The sequence below is a fragment of the Bos grunniens genome, chromosome 23 (genome assembly GCF_055505025.1).
Source record: "Bos grunniens cultivar Pamir isolate PY7600 chromosome 23, Bosgru_T2T1.0, whole genome shotgun sequence".
In the NCBI taxonomy this organism is placed as follows: Eukaryota; Metazoa; Chordata; class Mammalia; order Artiodactyla; family Bovidae; genus Bos; species Bos grunniens.
In genome coordinates this window covers 39,698,989-39,718,432 of record NC_141187.1, presented here as the reverse complement: position 1 = coordinate 39,718,432, position 19,444 = coordinate 39,698,989, and the positions used below count along the sequence as shown (strand labels likewise).

Here is a 19,444-nt window from a genome sequence, read left to right as displayed (position 1 = left end):
TTTCTGATATTAGTAGATAGCTAAGGGCTACTGGACTGAGGCAGATGCTAAGGATGGGCCAGAGTGAGCAACTCCCTACCTAAACTCCCAGATTCAGGGCTGAATAATCTGGCACCCAAAAATACTCTCCTGGTAGTGACACAATTTTGAAAACCAAACACATACCACTGGAGTGGTACACAAGAGTCCAGGTGGTATTTAAGAGAGAAACGAAGATTAAAAACACCATTAAAAATTGTGTATCTCTTATGGCTTAGAAAAGTGTACCTTTTACAATGCATGTCTAACATAATTTCTGGTAGCTATGCTTTATCATAAACTAAAGCCGAGATTCATTCAATAAGGTAAAGAAATCAAGGTCAGTTGCCATACTTCACTGAATCATAAAAGAATTTTGAAATAAATTCAAATGTCCTTACTTTACCAAGAAGAAAACTGAGACTCTAAAATGTAAAAATGAGCCTTTTGTAAGATGACTTAATGGAGGGGCAGAGCTGCCAGCAAAATTCAGGACTTCCAACCTGCAGTCTCCTTAACTTTATTAAGTTCAATGGCTTTATGGTTATTTATCTTATCAGGTTCTTATTTGTTTCATGTATATTTCTTTTTTCTTGTGGATCATTTTCCCCTCATAAAAATTGTGTAAATACAGCCATTTCTCTTTTCTTTTTCTTTCTTGCTTTTTTTCTTCACTTATAATTTGAGGATTGACTGGGGTTATTCCTGAGAGAGCTATGTTCAGGAGAACAAATTTTTTTTTTTTAAATTCTGGTGACGATTGCTCTGGAAAAGAGAAATGTATCGTTTTGCCTAGAATTATTTTGAGATGAAAGATCTTAGGATTACTCTGGATTCTATTATTCTACAAGTGGATTCCATGGGTGCATGCTAAGTCGCTTCAGTTGTGTCCAACTCTTTGTTACCCTATGGGTCATAGCCCACCAGGCTCCTCTGTCCGTGGGATTCTCCAGGCAAGAATATTGGAGTGGATTGCTGTGCCCTCCTCCAGGGGATCTTCCCAACCCAGGGATAGAACCTGAGTCTCTTGCACTGACAGGCAGGTTCTTCACCAGTAGCGTCACCTGGGTAGCCCACAAATAGACTACCAGGACACTTAAAGAAAGCTCCAGACGTCCTTCATGGTCCTATGGAATAATAGAGACCCTGTTAATTTGTTTACCAATTTTCAGCTTTAATTTCATGACATGTGAAACACTAGTAAAAAATAATCTCCTTAATCTCCTGCCTCAATATTTTGGGGAATACAGAGAAATACACTATCACTGTAGACCAGTTAGCTCTTGCCAAGTCTGGTTTTTAATACGATACATATGAAGAGAATCCTCTATTTGCCAACATCTATAAAGGGACTGATTTCCTCAGCTCCATGGTAATTGTTTAATATTAAATCAGTCCAAAATTTCAGGGCATGTTTCTCAGAAACCCTTTGTCTAACATCAGTTGTGGACCTAGACAATATAGCAGCTGTTAATTCTAGGTTACAGAAACAAAAATAAAATAAAAAGATAATGTGCAGATTCCTAGGTTGGGAAGTTCCCCTGGAGAAGGGATAGGCTACCCACTCCAGTATTCTTGGGCTTCCGTGGGGGCTCGGATGGTAAAGAATCTGCCTGCAATGTGGGAGACTTGGGTTCAATCCCTGGGTTGGGAAGATCCCCTGAAGGAGGGCATGGCGACACATTCCAGTATTCTTGCCTGGAGAATCCCCACGAACAGAGGAGCCTGGCGGGCTACAGTTCATAGGGTTGGAAAGAGCAACTAAGTGCACGAGGGCAATTCTTCAGTGGAATCGAACTTGTTGAAGAAGTAAAAAAAAAAAAAAAATTAACTTCAGTTCTTTTTAAAAATCAAAAATATGCTCAAAATCAATGGAGTTCAACTTTTAAAAGGCAACATCTTCTAGATTCTTTAAGTATTTGAGGTTTTCCAGGTAACTCAACATGATTTTAAAACGCTTTTAATACAAAAGGAACTAGAGTGAAAATAATTACTTAAAACCAGGTCAGATATTTTTAAAAGATCATTATGAGCTTTGCAATATCATTTCAGGGTTGACTTTAAAAATACAATTCCTTTCTGTTCACGGTTTTTCCCTGCCAAATGACACAGAAGAACTTTTCTGGGAGGCTGTATTAGGAATCAACACCTGATTATTAGTCTTTTTAGGAAACAGGATCACAGAGATGAACCCTGGGATGAAATCCTAAACTCTGCAAGACTGGGTTGAGGACTCTGCTTTGTTTTCTGCCCGAGTGCTTCACGCCTCTTACCCTCCAGCAGTGTTTTTCCTCCTTCACCCTACCTGCCCCCAGCCTCCCTGAAACCCCAATCTCCCAGGAGCTGGGGCATGTCCTTCCCATCACAAGCTTTCTTCTGCAAGCACTGGAAAATCTCAAAGAGAGTAAGAGAATCCTTTGCTCCCACATCCTGTGATTCTCAGTCTCTGTGCAATTTACCAGGTCGGGAGAGACTGCACCCTCTTTGTGGGGAGGGTCCTGCTTATTTCAGAATATCAGCCAACTCTCTTACAAGGCTGCCAAAGCACTCAGGCAGTCTCTCCACACCACCCTGCATGGCCATTGCTCCTGTGTCTCAGCCGTGACTTTGCTGACATCGGCATCACAGGTTTTCAATCCCTAAATCACGTGGCATGAAGCTGCCATGGTGGGCAAGAGGCCATTTGCCCTCCATATCACCAAAGCTCATTAGATCCCATGAATCAAATATCTGCTTTGACAGATACTAAACACGCAATTCTAGAAGCACACAGTTCTGGCTCAGCTAACCCTTGCAGGATGTGAGTTTTGATAAACCTGCAGATTTTCCTATTGACATTCCTCAGGTTACAGGCTTTCCTGGTCCGACAGGCAGTGTCAGCTATCTGCTGCCCTCTTTTGAGTCTTAGGGCACACTGCAATCACAAACAGAGCCCATTTCCTGCAGGAGCCTCTTCTGCCTGTGTGGGTCGGGGTGGGTGGATGGGCAGGTTGAAGCTTCTAGCTTAGTTTTCTGATGACCAGCAAGGGCTATTCCAGTGGTGTTATAACGGTACTTTAACCACTCTGCCGGTTTTCTTCTGTGGTGACAGCAAAAACCATTTTCTACAACAAAGCAGCAGATGAATTATAAGACAGGCTATTGTTCCGTTTTGTTTTCTTTTCTTATCTTAACCCAATTTGTCACCTGGACCAGTGCCCCTCAGGGCTGATCTATTTATTCCCCTAAAGTGCTCACATATGTTTCTGGCTCTAAGGATATTGAAAGGAAGGTGTGTGCCTGAATACATTCCCAATGCCCGTCCATTGAACACATGTGCCCTTCTAGGACAATAATCAGGTTGAAGTCCTCACAGAGGAGACAGTAGTAGTAAGTAGTGTTAGTAGCTCAGTTTTGTTTGACTCTTTGTGACCCCATGGACTGTAGCGCATCAGGCTCCTCTGTCCATGGGATTCTCCAGGCAAGAATACTGGAGTGGGTTTCCATTCCCTTCTCCCTTGCCGACCTGGAGATCGAACCTGGGTCTCCTGCATTGCAGGTGGATTCTTTACCGTCTGAGCTACAGGGAAGCCTCAGAGGGGACAGAGTCACAAACAGATCAGAAGGTCTTGCAGGAAGTTAGACCTGCTGGGCTGGGTACAACTCATTAAATACCACCTTCGCCCCATCCCCCTCCTGCCTGTCTACCAGCTCCTCTTGGCTGTGGTTGCATCATTCCCACAGACCATCTGTATAATGGTTTCTTCCCCCAATCCTCCCTGTTAGCCTCTCACCACTCTGTCCCCATGTCTGCTGGTCATCTCTCCTGTCTCCTTGTACCAAACTAAAACAGGAAGCAATAGGTAAGAAGATGCTCACTGAAAGTAAAACAGAAGAAACAATTGTCATCTTTCCCTCAATGTCACGTGAGTTCTTTGGAGAATGAGAAGATGGCAACAACGTAGTGCTCAGAAAAACCATGAGAAACCATGGCTAAGGATACCGGTCTATCAGAAAGTTGATATCTGTCTACTCTTTTATGGTAATCTCTCTGTGTGTCTCTCTCATGCTTCTTTGAGCTCCACCCGACCCCCATGGCAGTCTCTTATTGAGAACGGCTGCCCTCAGACCACGGAGATGGAAAAGTAATCCCACTGTAGCTCCAGGTGGGGAAAAGAATGGATGGTACTGTCTTCCCCCAGCTGAAAGAAATCCTGAATTTGTCTGATGGCCCAATCAGGCCCCGAGAAGATTAAAGTGCAGCGAACATTCAGAAGCCCTCACGAGCCATCGTGCAAATGTCTCTCTGCACCAGGGCTGGCTTCCTGGGTGTGTAGCCTGTGGGGTTGTTTACAGTCCTGCCCTTGGAAGAGCCCACGCTTAGTTGAATGCTTTGCTGTCATTGTCTTGAAATTTTTCAGACTTTTTGAGCATGGGGCCTGCATTTTATCTTGGCACTGGGCCCTACAAATTGCCTATCTGTTCCTCTGCAGCCTAGTTCTGAAGTATCCTATTGTGCCTGAGATGGTGGGTTGAGAAACATTTACCTACTTGGCAGGGGGTGGGGGGTGGGTGGCGGAATGATGTGAGCTTTACCTTCTACCTGCATTGGTTCTCTTAGTCCAAACCCCTGCCTGTGAGCCCAAATGCTACGTGCCTGACTCTTCTATTCCCAGGGCCGGCAGGCTTGGTCAGCTGTGGAAAGAGAAAGTTTCCATGGAGAACTGTGTGATGTGCCTGGAAGGAATCATTGTAGCACGAAGAAAGATACTGAGAAATTCTGCACCAGGGAGATAGTTCAGTAAAAAGAGAGGTTCACAAACAACTCCCAGGGGTCATCCTGTTGTGTCTAGAAGAAAGAGACAAGAAAAACCGTTTCTTCCAGATTCTTCCTTTTCAACTGAAGCCACGAGGCCCCTGGCACACACTCAGCCGATGTTTTTTATGTCTCCTGCTGTTTACTCTGAATCCATCTCGAGCTGTTGCAGAGAGGCACTACATCAACACAATTTATTTCATTACGATGCCATGTCATATCGTATATCTCCTGTTCACAGTAGGTTGACAAGGCATTGCATTTGTGTACGAGTATATATGGATACATATTACCACAATCACGGGGGAATAGTATTTATTGAGTGCCCACTACCTTATTAGACGCTACAGAGAGAATTGTGAGGGCACATATAACAATTTAATAACGGGGGGGGGGGGGGGGGAAGATACTCTTTCTATTTAATTCGGCTTGCAGAAAAACAAAACAAAACCAAAAAAAGACTACTTGATATTTCCTCTCTGTGCCTGCTGGATGGTGGCAAGAAAGACCTCTAAAGCACATAGAGCTCTTATCTTTGTTCATTCCCCAAAGAATAATAGATCAGTCAGAGCTCTGATGCTGTTTTAATAATGTACAATTTACAATTCATTGGTTACCAAGCACTCACGGTATAATTAATTTTACAGACCTGTTCAGCAAATCCACATGGTTTTGTACAATATGGGGAGGGGGGGAGGGGGAGAAGTATTACCAGGAGGAGGTGGAGGCTGGGGGGAGAGTGAAGGAAAAAAGCCATCTTTTCTCCTCTTTCAAAGTAACTGAGTCCTGCACCAGCTGCACAGATTGGCAGGCAACTGTAGGCTGTAGGAGAGATTGAGTTTGATGCACAAGAATCTCCCCACCAAAAAGTTTTGGACCAGCAAAAACGACAATGCTTGTGGGTATTATATTCAGTCTTCTGGGAAATGCTCACTAAGGAAGCATGGGGACTAACCACAGAGCAACATCAAGCCATCACTCTTAGAAGGAAGCTCCCTACTTCCTAACTACACTCTTGCATGAATAAAATCTAAAGCTGCTTGTGATCACCCCCTCCCTTTCAAAAATGTGTAGCAAAAACAAGAGTACCAACTGAGGGTGGAGGGACTTGGGGAGGAGGGACAAAGATTCCCTGACTGTTTTCATGACCCTCCAGAGAGCCATCATTTACTTGAAGGGGCCTCTGGAAATTCACAGAGCATTCTTAAAGCCAAAGAAAATTCACAGGAAACCTGTCTAAGTGTATTTCTGATCAATGACCTGCTTTGTTTTTAAATCTTTGCTCTGAACTTTTTGGATTTCCCCAAAATATACATAATGTTTTAGCTTAAAATCAGTCTGTCCGAAAAGGAAAATCTGCTCAATTATGTATCACTGTCCTTAAAAACAAGAACATTAAAATTTAAAAAAAAGTGCAGAGGTGCTCAACATACTTCTGTTTATTTCTAAAGTCTGTTTCCCTCTTTTTTGTGGATTTTAAGGCACCCAGAATAGGACATGAATACATGCAAGGCAGAAATTCTGCACCAGCACCAAGTGATAATCACTTAGGTGCTCATGTCCTGTGCAGTAAGGAGGCCAAGAACAGCACAGATGGAGACTCAGACCCCAGCTTTGTCCCTTGCTAGGTGCTTGCGTGCTAAGTCGCTTAAGTCGTATCTGGCTCTTTGCAACCCCATGGACTATAGCCTGCCAAGCTCTTCTGTCCATGGACTTCTCCAGGCAAGAATATTGGAGTCGGTTGCTGTGCCCTTCTTTTGAGTATCTTCCCGACCCAGGGATCGAACCCGCGTCTCCTGTGGCTCTTGCATCGCAGTCAGGTTCTGTGCTGCTGAGCAACCAGGGAAGCTCCTAAGGCATTTTGTTGGAAAGGCCATTTAACCTCTTGAGGGCTTAGTTTTCCCATCAATAAAAATAAAGCTGAAACACTGACTTGTTCACAGACTTGTTGAAGGGCTAAGGGAGATCATTTGTATATGTCCGTCAGCATAATGCCTTATTTTTGGTGGGTGTCAATAGTAAACGGTCATTGTGATTCTGTTGATGTTGTTGAGTCATGGTTAGTCATTTTGCTATGCTTAATGACTCTTCTTTTCGCTCTTTTTTTTGCAGCCCATATAATAACCAGAGGAGACATCGACCAACATTGACTCCATCTGAGCTGGGATGCTGACACAGTGCCCATGCTTTCTAGCCTCCCACCAGGTAAAACGGGGGTGAAAGTGTATGATTATTTCAAATAACCACGCCTAAAGTAATCCTGTTCGGAGTAGCCTGAACTTCCCTTCATTGGAATTCCAAATGGGTTGCTTAACAAAGGTGGGATATCGTCTCCATTCGCATATTAAAGTGCTTTCCAGAGCTGAGACACCACACAAAACAAGTTCAGCAAGAGAATGAGGAAGTAGGCGGCATAATGCAGGGGTCGGTCTAAGACATTATGCTGCCCACTCTCTGGAGTCGGTCTCCAACAAGGCTCCTTCTGCCTGGTGCTGCTGGAGCCAATAGGAGACCGAGTTGGTTTAGAAGCAAAGTGTCATTCTTTAATGAAAGAATGGAACGGTATGAGCTCATGATCGAGAGAAGGAGTGAGCTGATGTAATAGCATTAGAAACAAAGTGCACAATAAATGCAATACGTTTGAATCAACCTGAAACCCCACCCCCTACCCAGAGTTCGTAGAAAAGTTGTCTCTCACAAAACCAGTCCCTGATACCAAAAACATCAGGGACCACTGATCTAGAGCGCCCCACCGGTCAAGGGCCGAGCTGCGGAGCCGCAGTCTCTGCACGCGGCCCCGCAGTCTCTGCACGCGGCCCCGCAGTCTCTGCACGCGGCCCCGCAGTCTCTGCACGCGGCCCCGCAGTCTCTGCACGCGGCCCGCCGCCCTCACCTGGGACTTTGGTCTCCGGGCAGCGAGTCTGCGCAGCAGCCATTTTACACCAGGAATGCTGGTCTGAGGCGCCCGCTGCCGGGCCTCTGCACTCGGCTCCCTGTCAGCAAGTGAAACCGGAAGGACAAAGGAAAAGAGAAAAGCAGGTTAGACTTTATTATCCGGATTCTGTTTTTATTCCCTGAGGGGATTGTTCAAGGGCTTTGCTTGTGACAATCAGGCCAACTATAAAGGGACTGCTTCACCTCTGATGGACATCCAGGTTAAGGCGGGGCGAGGCGGGGGCACAGTGGTGAAGAAACCGATGCAGGAGATGCAGGAGACGAGGGTTTGATCCCTGTGTCTGGAAGATCCCCTGGAGGAGGGCATGGCAACCCACTCCAGTATTCTTGCCTGGGGAATCCGGTGGACAGAGACGCCTGACGGGCTAGGGTCCATGGGGTCCCAATGAGTAAGACACCACTGCGCTGCTAAACAAGGAGAGTTTATGGCAAGAATGGAAGTCCCCCGAGAGCATAAGGGAATGGAGAACACCATTGCTTGTGTTCAGTTCAGTTCAGTTCAGTCGCTCAGTCGTGTCCAACTCTTTGCAACCCCATGAACCCACGCAGCATGCCAGGCCTCCCTGCCCATCACCAACTCCCGGAGTCCACTCACATCCATGTCCATCGAGTCGGTGTTGGACAAAGTGTTTAATATTTCCTGGATGCTCTCCTAAATCCTTTGCATGTGTTAGTTCATTTAATTTCTCATAATTACGGTTACAATCCCCATTTTACAAATAAGAAACATGAGGCACAGACAGGGTAAGTCCAAGGGCACAGATTCTTTTTTCCTGTCAACCTGAGTGACAGCTCTGCAGCTACTAAGACCATCAAGATAGGTGTTCTACTCGGGACTGGGGCTGAAATGAGCAATGGCTTAAAATATTGTTGTGAGATTACAACTTATAGCCACTTCTAGTTGGAAGCTTAGAGGAAGCTGGTGGAACATTCCCAAGCCAGGAGGATTTGGGGAGTGTGGGGGAGGGGGCAGGGAGGGGAAGGGTCTGAAGTAGAGAACACCTGTCCTATCCACTGGTGACTCCTTAAGGGTGTTGACAAGGGGTGGTTCCCATGTGCCTGTTAGCTAGTAGCTCTTTTTTCCACTGAAGTCTACAAACTGTGTTATGCCCTTCTGTTTTAGTTAGGTACTTGTGGGTAGGGCAACAGAGACCCATTCAGAATAAGAGGAAAGGGGACAGTGCTGTTGGGAGGATGCCCACAGATTGGAACTGGACCATGAACTGCAAAACTCTTTAGAAATCCATGAGGCTCCAGCCATCAGCTCCTCTTCCTTTCAAAGGCAGTATCTTCTCTTTCTGTCCACGTGTCTCGTCATTTCTCCACATCTCTCTGCCAGATCTCTCGATATCTCTTTCCTATTATTGGCTGCCTTTGCTTCATGAAGGTTTCCAGTCCCCTTAAACACGGCCCACCGTGGCCTCTCCTGCCCCAACTCTATGCCAAGTAGTCCCCCTTCCCACCATTTGAACATATGTGTCACAGTGTCTTTGTTTGTATTTCCAAGAGGGAAAATCTGGGTTTGAAATTTTTTCTGAAAGAGGTATAGGCACTGTCCAACCTGAGAGTTTTCTGCTCTTCAGTGGGACACCCACACCTGTCCCAGTTAGCTGTGAGACAGTGGGGGTCCCATGGCACAGAACATGGGCCTGAGGGCTACTGCTTCTGCGTGTGTGCTGGGTGTGTGCTAAGTCGCTTCAGTTGGGTCTGATTCTTTTCGACCCCATGGACTCGTGGCCTGTCGGGCTCCTCTGTCCATGGAATTCTCAAGGCAAAAATACTGGAGTGGGTAGCCATTCCCTTCTCTAGGGGATCTTCCCAACCCAGGGATCGAACCCATGTCTCTTATGTCTCCTTCATTGGCAAGAAGGTGCTTTACCACTCAGGCCACCTGAACAAGGCAACTTATATTATTCAAAGAGACTCCGTCCAAGGCCAGTGTTGCCAGCCAGCCTGGTGCCCCTCTAGACCCACGTCTGGATCTGGCAGTAGGACCGTGCTCTCAGAGGAGGCTCACTGGGACTGGAAGGAGGCTCCGATTCAGCAGAAAGCTGCCCAGCAACTTCCTCTGGAATTTTAGCGTACATTTCCAGTTTTTTCTTGTTTGGCCTGCTCTTCACCTCCTGCTGGCCCCTCCACCTAGAATCATCCTCAACATACACATACACTTGCACTCACATTGGTGTGCTCATCAGTCATGTTCAATTCTTTGGGACCCTATTGCCTGCAGCCCAGTAGGCTCCTCTGTCCATGAGATTTCCCAGTCAAGAATATTTAGAGTGGGTTGCCATTTCCGACTCCAGAGGATGTTCCCGACCCTGGGATCGAACCTGCCTGTCTTGCATCTTCTGCATTGGCAGGTAGGTCCTTTGCCACTGTGCCACCAGGGCAGCCCCTCACTTCGGGGTAAGCCTCTCCTATTGTCTATCAGATCTGCTCACACTCTTCTTCTTAGGGGACTTTGGTACATGGTCTGGGTTTCCCCGCGCATCTGACCTCAACCCAAACTGTTGTTAGCTTAGCTTCTTTCTCGTCAGGGCTTCCCAGGTGGCTCAGATGAGAAAGAATCTGCCTGCAATAAGGGAGACCTGGGTTTGACCCCTGGGTCAGGAAGATCCCTTGGAGAGGGGAATGGCAACCCACTCCAGTATTCTTGGCCTGGAGAATTCCATGGACGGAAGAGCCTGGCAGGCTACAGTCCATGGGGTTGCAAACAGTCGGACACAACTGAGCAGCTAACACTTTCACTTTTCACTCTCTTGTCAGGGCCAGTGCCTCGAAGGAATTTCCATTTTCTGAACCACACTGTCTATGACAGATGGACAAATACGTTTTGCTGTAAGGGCACATTGGGTCATGAATGATGCGGAGCCGATGTCTATCAACTGTCTAGAGTCAGTTTGCTCAACAGCGTATGCTAGTATGAGTTCAGCCAGTTCTGTCACTAGTCACTCCTAGTTGCTGCTTGTCACTCGCACACATCAAATTCTTAGGGTTTGTTTTGGTTTGTGGCAAAAATGAAGAAGTGAAGTGAAGTCTCTCACTCGTGTCTGACTCTGTGTGACCCTATGGACTGTAGCCTACCAGGCTCCTCCATCCATGGAATTTTCCAGGCAAGAGTACTGGAGTGGGTTGCCATTTCCTGCACAAATAAAAAAACAATGAAACAAAAATATCTCCCACCAAGCTAACCTTCACGTGCGTTCAATGAAAGCTTCTTAATACTTTCATTCCCATCTGACTCTAAATTGTTGTGTGTGGTTTTTTTTTTTTTGGTGTGTGTCCAGCCTCATCCTAGCTTTGATCATCTAGATGTCCTGATAGTCATTTATTCCATGGCAACTCCTTCATCAACCCATCTGGCCCAGCAGGATATAGTTTATGTTATTCTTTTTTTTTTTTAAATTGCCTTCAATACTGTACAGTCACATCTGATTTTTTTCCCAAGGCAACTGTCAGGGGCATCCTAAGTGTTCCCCAAACATACGACCTTGATTGGGACCTCCTGGTGGTCCAGTGGTTAAGATTCCATACTTTCAGTGTAGAGAGTATGGGTTCAATCCCTGGTCTGGGAACTAAGATCTCACATGATGTGGGGCATGGTTAAAAAATAAAAAGGACCCTGATTTACATTGGGTAGCAGATAAATTTGAATCTCTATGGGATCTTTTCCCCCAGAAACCAAATATCTCGTATAGCTTTTTATATGGGCATGTAAGGACTCTGATGTGATTTCTAAAGTGCTAGGATGACCCATTGCTCGTCAAAAGACCCTTTTGCATATTTTCTGACTCAGTGATTATCTCACGGGGAGATTTAAAAACTATGGATGCCAGACCCCCACCAAGACCAGGTAAGTCAGAACCTCTGGAGTTGGAGTCCAAGCATAAGCACTTTTTTTCCTTTTAATTCCCTAGTGGTTCTCATGTGCAGTCTTAGTTTAGAACACCTTTCTTAGTTCAATAGTTTATAAACTTGGCTGTACCTTGGAATCACTAGGGAACCTTAAACAATACTGATGCCTGGGTTCCATCCTTGGAGATTTTGATTTAATTATTTAGGGTTTTAGCCTGAGTTTTTAAAAACTCCCCAGGTGACTACAATATGCAACCAAAATTGAAAATCAGAACCTTAATGGATGCTTAAAATTTCAATATTAGGCTATTCATTTATCACTTAAGTTCCTGATTGACACCAAAAAAAGACTTGTCATTGGGTGAAAGATGATGCTTTTTTAAATTACTGATATCTTAGTGTGAATGTGGTCCAGATTGAATACAAAGTAGTTTAGTCGCTAAGTGGTGTCCGATTCTTGTGACCCCATGGACTGTAGCCCACCACGCTCTTCCATACATGGATTTTCCAGGCAAGAGTGAGTTGCCATTTCCTTCTCCAGGGGATTTTTCCAACTCAGGGATTGAACCCGGGTCTCCTGCACTGCAGGCAGATTCTTTACTGACTGAGCTATGACAGCTCTTGAATACAAGACTCCTGGCTAAATTTGAGTTTCAGATAAGCAGATAATTTTTAGAATAAGTATATTCCATGTAATATATGGGTATATTCATGCTAAAAAAAATTATTCACGGCTTATCTGAAATTCAAATTTACCAGGGCATCCAATATTTTTATTTGCTAAAAGTGGTCAGTCCTATCCAGAAAGCTTTCCAAGGGCAGGTTGTAAGAATGGGGCATGGAAAAAGCACAGCGAGAAACATGGAGACCCTGAGGGGAGGGCACAAGGAATAGTGCAGAAAGACCACAAAGCAAAGAAGGACAATGCAAAGCCCAAAATCACTTGCCTTATCCAACTCACTCAAGTACCATTCTGCCACACCTTTGTAAAAATCAACATAATCTTCCCTACCTCACCATCTTAGGTGGCAGAGTGTACATTATCCCTCAAGACTTGACTGTGACCAGGCACAGCAGCAGACGTCTTGCGTCTAGAATCCCTCTCCTGCTCATGCAAGACCAAGATACTGGGCTGGCCAAAAGGTTCTTTTGGGTTTTTCATAGCATTCTATGGAAAAACCCAAACAAACTTTATGGCCAATGCAATAGACATGTAATCCATCGCTAATATATTCACTGATGTTCTAAATTTTTTAATTTAGAATTGACTATATTTAGAACTACACATTTATGAAAATTCTAAATATAGAATTTAATTAAGAATGTAATTAAATCTCAGTATAAAATTTAATTATATTCAAAGCTTTCCAAATGTCTGGCTTTGACTTATGATAATTGTAACCTGCTTTCAGAAAGTTAAAAAGAAAAAAAATGCCTTCAGAATGAGAGAAAGAAGGTAGATATGTAAATAAATATGATAAAGGCTTCCTAAACTAAATTCCCAGTAAACCTATTATAAGGTCATGTATTCTGTGTACTCTAATCCCAGCCTCCACATAAATTCACTCATTTTTTTTTCAAGGACAGTTTTTATTTTGCTTTTCTTTTGAACCCCTTCCCTTTACATTTGTAGGTACCTAGGGGGTTTTCCTCTCACTGGCTTCCAAGTTATCCAAACAGAGTATCCTTACATAGGGTAACATGAAATGTTGGTGCACCTAGCGGGGAGAACTGGATCTACATCCAGAAATCCTTAGATTCCTGAGATTCAACATATTTTACCCTACTATGTTACCAGGATTTAGACAAACAAGCTTATTTATCTATGAACATTTTTTCATTTCCTCGGTTACATCTGACCGAGCATGAAGTCAATATCCCAGAAGAAAATGGAAGACATTCCTTTGTCTCAAGCAAAGTCCACAGGATACCTGGGTATATAATGAGTTCTTAGTACATCAGCAGTCCACAACCTTTTTGGCACCAGGGGCCAGGTTCGTGGAAGACAATTTTTCCATGAACAGCAGGGTGAGGGAGATGGTTTTGGGATGATTCAAGTGCGTTACACTTACTGTGCACTTTATTTCTATTATTATTGCATCAGCTCCACCTCAGATCATCAGACATTAGATCCTGGAGGTTGGGGAGCCCTTAGTACATCCTTCCACTCCCTCGAATCCCCTCTTCTTCCTACCCCCAATGACCCCTTCCCACCGTTTATGTTCCTTGCTTTCTCTTACCGTCATCTCATTGTCTTATCTGACAGCTTCATGGAATGACACTTTTCAGGTATCTTTGAGGTCAGTTAACCCTCCTTGATTGGCCGCCTGAGACACAAATGGCCTTGTGACCTTTTCATAACCTTCTCTTAAAAGAGAAATGGTTATTGCCTTTCAGAGATTATCCAAATAAGGATGTCAGGAAAATGCCCTATGCTTTCCTGCAAAACTAAAAAGTTTTGTGGTAGAGCAATGCAAATTATGTTTCCCTGATGGCTCAGTTGATAAAGAATCCACCTGAAATATGGGAGACCTGGGTTCAAACCCTGAGTTGGGAAGATACCCTGGAGGAGGGCATGGCAACCCACTTCAGTATTCTTGCCTGGAGAATCCCCGTGGACAGAAGAGCCTGGCAGGCTGCAGTCCATGGGGTTGCAAAGAGTTGGATACAACTGAGTGACTAAGCACATCACACAGCAATGCAAATTAAGTGTTTAAAACAAGGGACATTTCTTCTTTTCTTTTGCAGTGGGCATACCAAACCTCCCACTAACATGGCCCCTTCCTAAAGGTATTGCTGAGTAGACAGGAGTTGTTGGTTTGCAATGGGAACACCAGGTATTATAACATTGCTATCCAGCTTACTGATACATCCCAAGTCAACTTCTTATAGGATCTCTTCCCATCTCTCCTTCATCAGATTTAACTCAGAGGTCCTGAGCTAGAAGCTAAGCTAACCACCAAGAAGGGTGCCTCTGGTCAAGTAAGGAACTACCAACCATTCTAAGACCTGTTGGGCGAGCTTATCAGGTTCCCAATTTCTCCAGAAATGCCTGGCGGTTTCAAGGATCGAGATAAGCACAGCTGTAATCTACCATGATCCAGAGCTTATTCACAGATCACAGCTGTGTAATTTCAGGTAACATGCTTCCCTTGTTTGGATTTGTTTAACATTGTTAAATATATAGTCAGACCATCTGCACAGTATTTTTTTTAAATTGGAAATTACAACCATAACTTCCTTTTTATATATCAATAAACTAAACAGCAAAATTTCAAAGGGATCCTTCTGCACCAAGCACGGAAGCAGAATGCCTGTCCCACGCCACACCACTGCCTAATTGCACACTAATTGGACAAACGTGATTAAATATTTCAAGATCTTTACTAATTGCCTCTATTTTAGCTTTAAAATTTGCTTGCCACCAACAAATTTAATGACACTGGTGTCTAGTCATCAGCAAAAAGCCCAAGAGTTGCTCTTTAAAATGTACCTAGTCAGAGTATTTACTGATTGTGCATTGTTTCCAATGTAGCTTAATTAGAAATCCAATCAGTTCGCTAAGTCTAATTATACTTGATTTGTAGATTCAGACTATGATACATAATGAAGCCAAGCAGCTAACAGTAAACGTGCCTGAAATGTAACAATAAGAGAAATATATTTTTTTTAATGTATGTCTTGTCACTTTAGAAAATCAAGTAATACACACCATCTCTCATGACGGGGATTGGGGAGGTTTGAGCTTCTCAGTGTTTCCTTGAACTGGATTCCAGTTCTATTGGGGAAAACCTGCTTTGAAAGATGACGATCAGAAAATATTTCTATGTCTCCATACTAAAGATTAAAAAGAAAATAGAGAAAATTGCTTCCGTCAGTTGACTCTGTGAGGAACTTTTGGGGAATTATTTCACAGAAGTTGCCTTGATGATATGGTTAAAATGGACACATTCACGTAATTCTTAATTTTTAAAAAATTTGCCTTCTAGAAACTTGCTTTAACTATCTCAGAAAATGCCTTATCCAGTACCTAAAAACTACAGTGTTGATATAAGCATATATTCAAATATGTGAAGGTATAATTTTGTATATACACACAATTTTACCAGGAGGAAATACTTCTAAATGTATTATTGCATATCTGCAATAATTTGCAACCAATTGTTGGTCTGTGAAAACAGGTTATGTGAAGTAGAGAAAAGAAGCTTTAAAAAAAATTAATGTAGGTTAAGATGCCAGTTACCACTGCCTCAATCATCCAAGCAACTTGAGGCAGTGGTAGTTGGAGGGTTTTGAATACTTAGCTCTCTACCTTCCAGAATCCACTCATTTCTGTTGGTACATAGGATGCAGACATGTCACAGTTACAGATGGTGCTGAGATCTAGCCATCTCACCTTACAACCATCTCACCTTACAACCATCACCCACAAAAGACGGCAGTGCTTTGGAACGGTAAGGACAGCAGTGATGATGCTGGTTCAGACACGCCTCAGGAGTCACGGTCATTTCACTTTCACTTTGAACACAGTGGGAGAAATCAATAAGGTGAACCAGAATGAAGGGAAATGGATAGGAAAGAAATGTGATTTTTCAGCTTTGGGGATAATATTATAAATGTAATGAAGAATGATTTGAAACATCCTGAAACTCTAAATTAATTACTGCTGACTGTTCAATAATAGACTATTACTTTAGCACAGTTTTTTTTCCTTTAATGTAAAGCTTATCTTTTATAACATGCATGCATGCTAAGTCACTTCAGTCATGTCCGACTCTCAGCGACCACATGGACTATGGCCTGCCAGGCTCCTCTGTCCATGGGGATTCTCCAGGCAAGAGTACTGGAGTGGGTTGCCATGCCCCCTCCAGGGGATCTTCCCTACTCAGGGATTGAACCCATGGCTCTTATGTAACCCACGTTGGGAGGTGGGTTCTTTACCACTGGTGCCACCTAGGAATCCCATATCTTTTTATAAGAATGTAGCCTAAAAGAAACATTGACATATGCTTGGATGAAAGGCTCCACAGAACTGCAGTGTGTAAGCAGTTTTAATTTTTGCGTTAAAAATTGATCATTTATATTTATTCTGGTATTGCTTTTAAAAAGCTGTGCAATTAAATTGCTCCATGTAAGTGTGTGTACATGAATGTTTGTGAATGTGTATGATTTTAAAGACTGACAAGTACATAACTTTTTTCTTTCTCCCTTTTTCAAAAGCATCTTGTAGCATGTACTGAACCTGGAGGGTTTTCCTTTGCTTGCACTTCTTTGCCTTTGGACGCAATTCCCAATCAACATGGCCTCCAGCCAAGACCCTTAGTTTTTCTGTTTTGTTATAGTTCTTATCTTCCCTGTACTCTGGTGTTAGCCTTTATTGATAATTTCTCAAACTTTAAGTATAATGCCAATTAAGGAGTTGTTTTTCTCCAATCAGAATTCATCACACTGACCTTTGGGTTAATAGAGACAATCCTCATTGGATGTGACCCCAAAGGTTCTTCTTTACCTTCCTTTCCTAGGAAGATTGCTCTTCTAATATTGCCACTGAGATATTCAAACACAATGAGGTGTGGAAGCTGGGAGGAGACGGAGATGCTCTTATTGCTGAAGGCTGAGGCAGGTTATTTCCCTATCTTCTTTAAATGATTGCGGTGGGAGAAAGTGGAGCTGTAAACACATGACCTGAACCTGACTCCAGAATGGCTAATTGAAAGCATAAGTTGACAGCCATCTCACTTGTTTAAAATAACATGGTTTCTGTTATGTATTTGACATTGACTGAGACAGAATAATGTTTTTTACATGTGGCAAAAAATAAATACAGGGCAGTACAGATCTTCACAAATGTCTAGAAAATCAGGAAGGAGAAGAATCGTCCAGTGCAGTCCAGTTACTTTTTAAATGCTGGCGAATTTTTAAAGGAGAATTTTGTTCCTTTTTTTCCTCTCAGCTTAGCTTTATTTTTTCCTCTTCTTATTAATAAGGCCTGGCCCCTCGTTAACATGCAGGCAGAGCCTAATGAGCCTTGCAGACTCCTGTAATTTCTTCACTGTTGAAAATGCCTGACACTAATCTATGCCATTTATACTAATAAGAGGTGGATCAGCTGATATTTGGTGCAATGAAAATATGCTAAATATACTTTATTGAATTGCACGTAGTTAGTTCTTCCCAGTTCGCTGTATTACAGCAACAGATGCACAATCATTACCTCTGCGCTCTGTGTGGAGCCCAACCTTTGCTTTGAATAAATGAGAAAAGTAAGACATTTCATATGTTCACTTTCTTTTTTAAAAATGCTGATAATACTGACTTTCAAACTCCTACCTCGAGAAAAATCATCTTTTCTGTGATTTTCAAAGCACAGATACAGTGCTTCCCATTGAAATGGCAATGACATGAAGATCTGACCTAAAATATAACATTTTATATTAAGTGGACTGTGTGTGTGTGTGTGTGTTAAATCGCTTCAGTCGTGTCTGACTTTTTGCAACCCTACGGACTGTAGCCCGCCAGGCTCCTCCGTCCATGGGGTTTTCCAGGTAAGAATACTAGAGTGGGTTGCCATTTCTTTCTCCAAAGTGGGCTTTAAGGAAGGCTAAATTTGAATGGACTTTGTGTAGAGTTTATTAATCACATCCATAAGCTCTTTTCCCAAAGAGCTCATGGTGATTAACAATTTTCTCATGAATACTGAAGAAATTTTTACCAATTTTAATATATGTTGAACATTGTGTTATTATTCCTTTAGGCAAAAGCAAACTTTTTCTGTTTTTGCATTACCAATCTAATTTTTTTTTTGATGACTCTGTTATATCTATGTTTCTTTTCTTACTTGCCAAGAGACACAGGACCGAGGAGCCTGACTGCAGGTGTTAGTAAACGTTTCCAACACTTGTGTCAATACCTGTTTTTGGCTCAGGCTTCACAAACCTGAGAGTGCTTTTAAAAACCTTGTTTAAAATCTACATATTTATTCAAAACAGTCAGCTATGACTGCATCCTCTGAGATGTGCTGTAAACAAGGTGGAGACTTTATGGACCTGAGCTGAACATTTATACCTGTGGACCCCCCTCCACCACCACCACCCCCCACCCCACCTCAGTGCATGATCACCTAAGGCCCTCCAGTGAGTGAGTGCAGCAGGAGAAGCTCAGTCTTTAGAGGAAGGCTGATCACAGTATTGAAGTTTCTCAGTAGCTTTGACCAGAGGTTTACAAACAGAATAGCAAAATGGTTAGGAGGGCAGAGATGAAGTGAAAATGTTTAATATCATTCGGAACCTCAGTTCCCCCAGCCCACTTGGTTATTTTTCTCCTAGCAGGACACACACTTGACAATACGTCCAAACCATTACTCAGTGATGCAAAGAGAGGAAAGCAATATGTAGTGCTGCCTAAACACATTTCACACGCATGTGACTCCCTCCCATCAGTTAGCAAGCACTCTTGACTGTCTCCTGACCGGTATTTCCTTGGAACAAATTTTGTGTTTGTTTGGAAAGTATATCTCACACTTATCTAGGAGCATATTTTTTCAGATTTTGAAGTGTCTGTCAGTTTATCCCCTAAGAGAATTATGAGGCCGTTCTACTGCTCTTCCTTCCCCTGGACAACTGCTCTGTCTGTGCCTTCTAGAATCTCTCGCCTCTTAACCTCTGCCAGCACAGGTGCAGTAACTCCCCAAAGATTAACAGTCTGGTTGTAGGTGTGATTGAAATTAGCTTGGCTTGCCTTCAGAATCCAGTGCCCTAGCCTACTAAATCATCCCCTATAATCTTGTGCACTTAGGCAAAGCAAACAAAATAATCTGCCAGG

General features: G+C 43.2%; 2 long non-coding RNA genes across 2 annotated transcripts in view; both read left to right on the top strand.

Annotated features, from left to right (window-relative positions):
• Positions 1–4,257: 4,257 nt before the first annotated feature.
• LOC147347670 (uncharacterized) lies at positions 4,258–5,205 on the top strand. Its single transcript, XR_015152662.1, has 2 exons — positions 4,258–4,524; positions 4,674–5,205. It is a non-coding gene; the product is annotated as an uncharacterized LOC147347670 (long non-coding RNA).
• A 2,472-nt stretch (positions 5,206–7,677) lies between these two features.
• LOC147347669 (uncharacterized) overlaps positions 7,678–19,444 on the top strand; it is a 43,811-nt gene continuing 32,044 nt past the window's right edge. The window contains exons 1-2 of the long non-coding RNA XR_015152440.1: positions 7,678–7,852; positions 14,543–14,761. This is a non-coding gene — a long non-coding RNA (uncharacterized LOC147347669). The remainder of the gene's footprint in view (positions 7,853–14,542; positions 14,762–19,444) is intronic.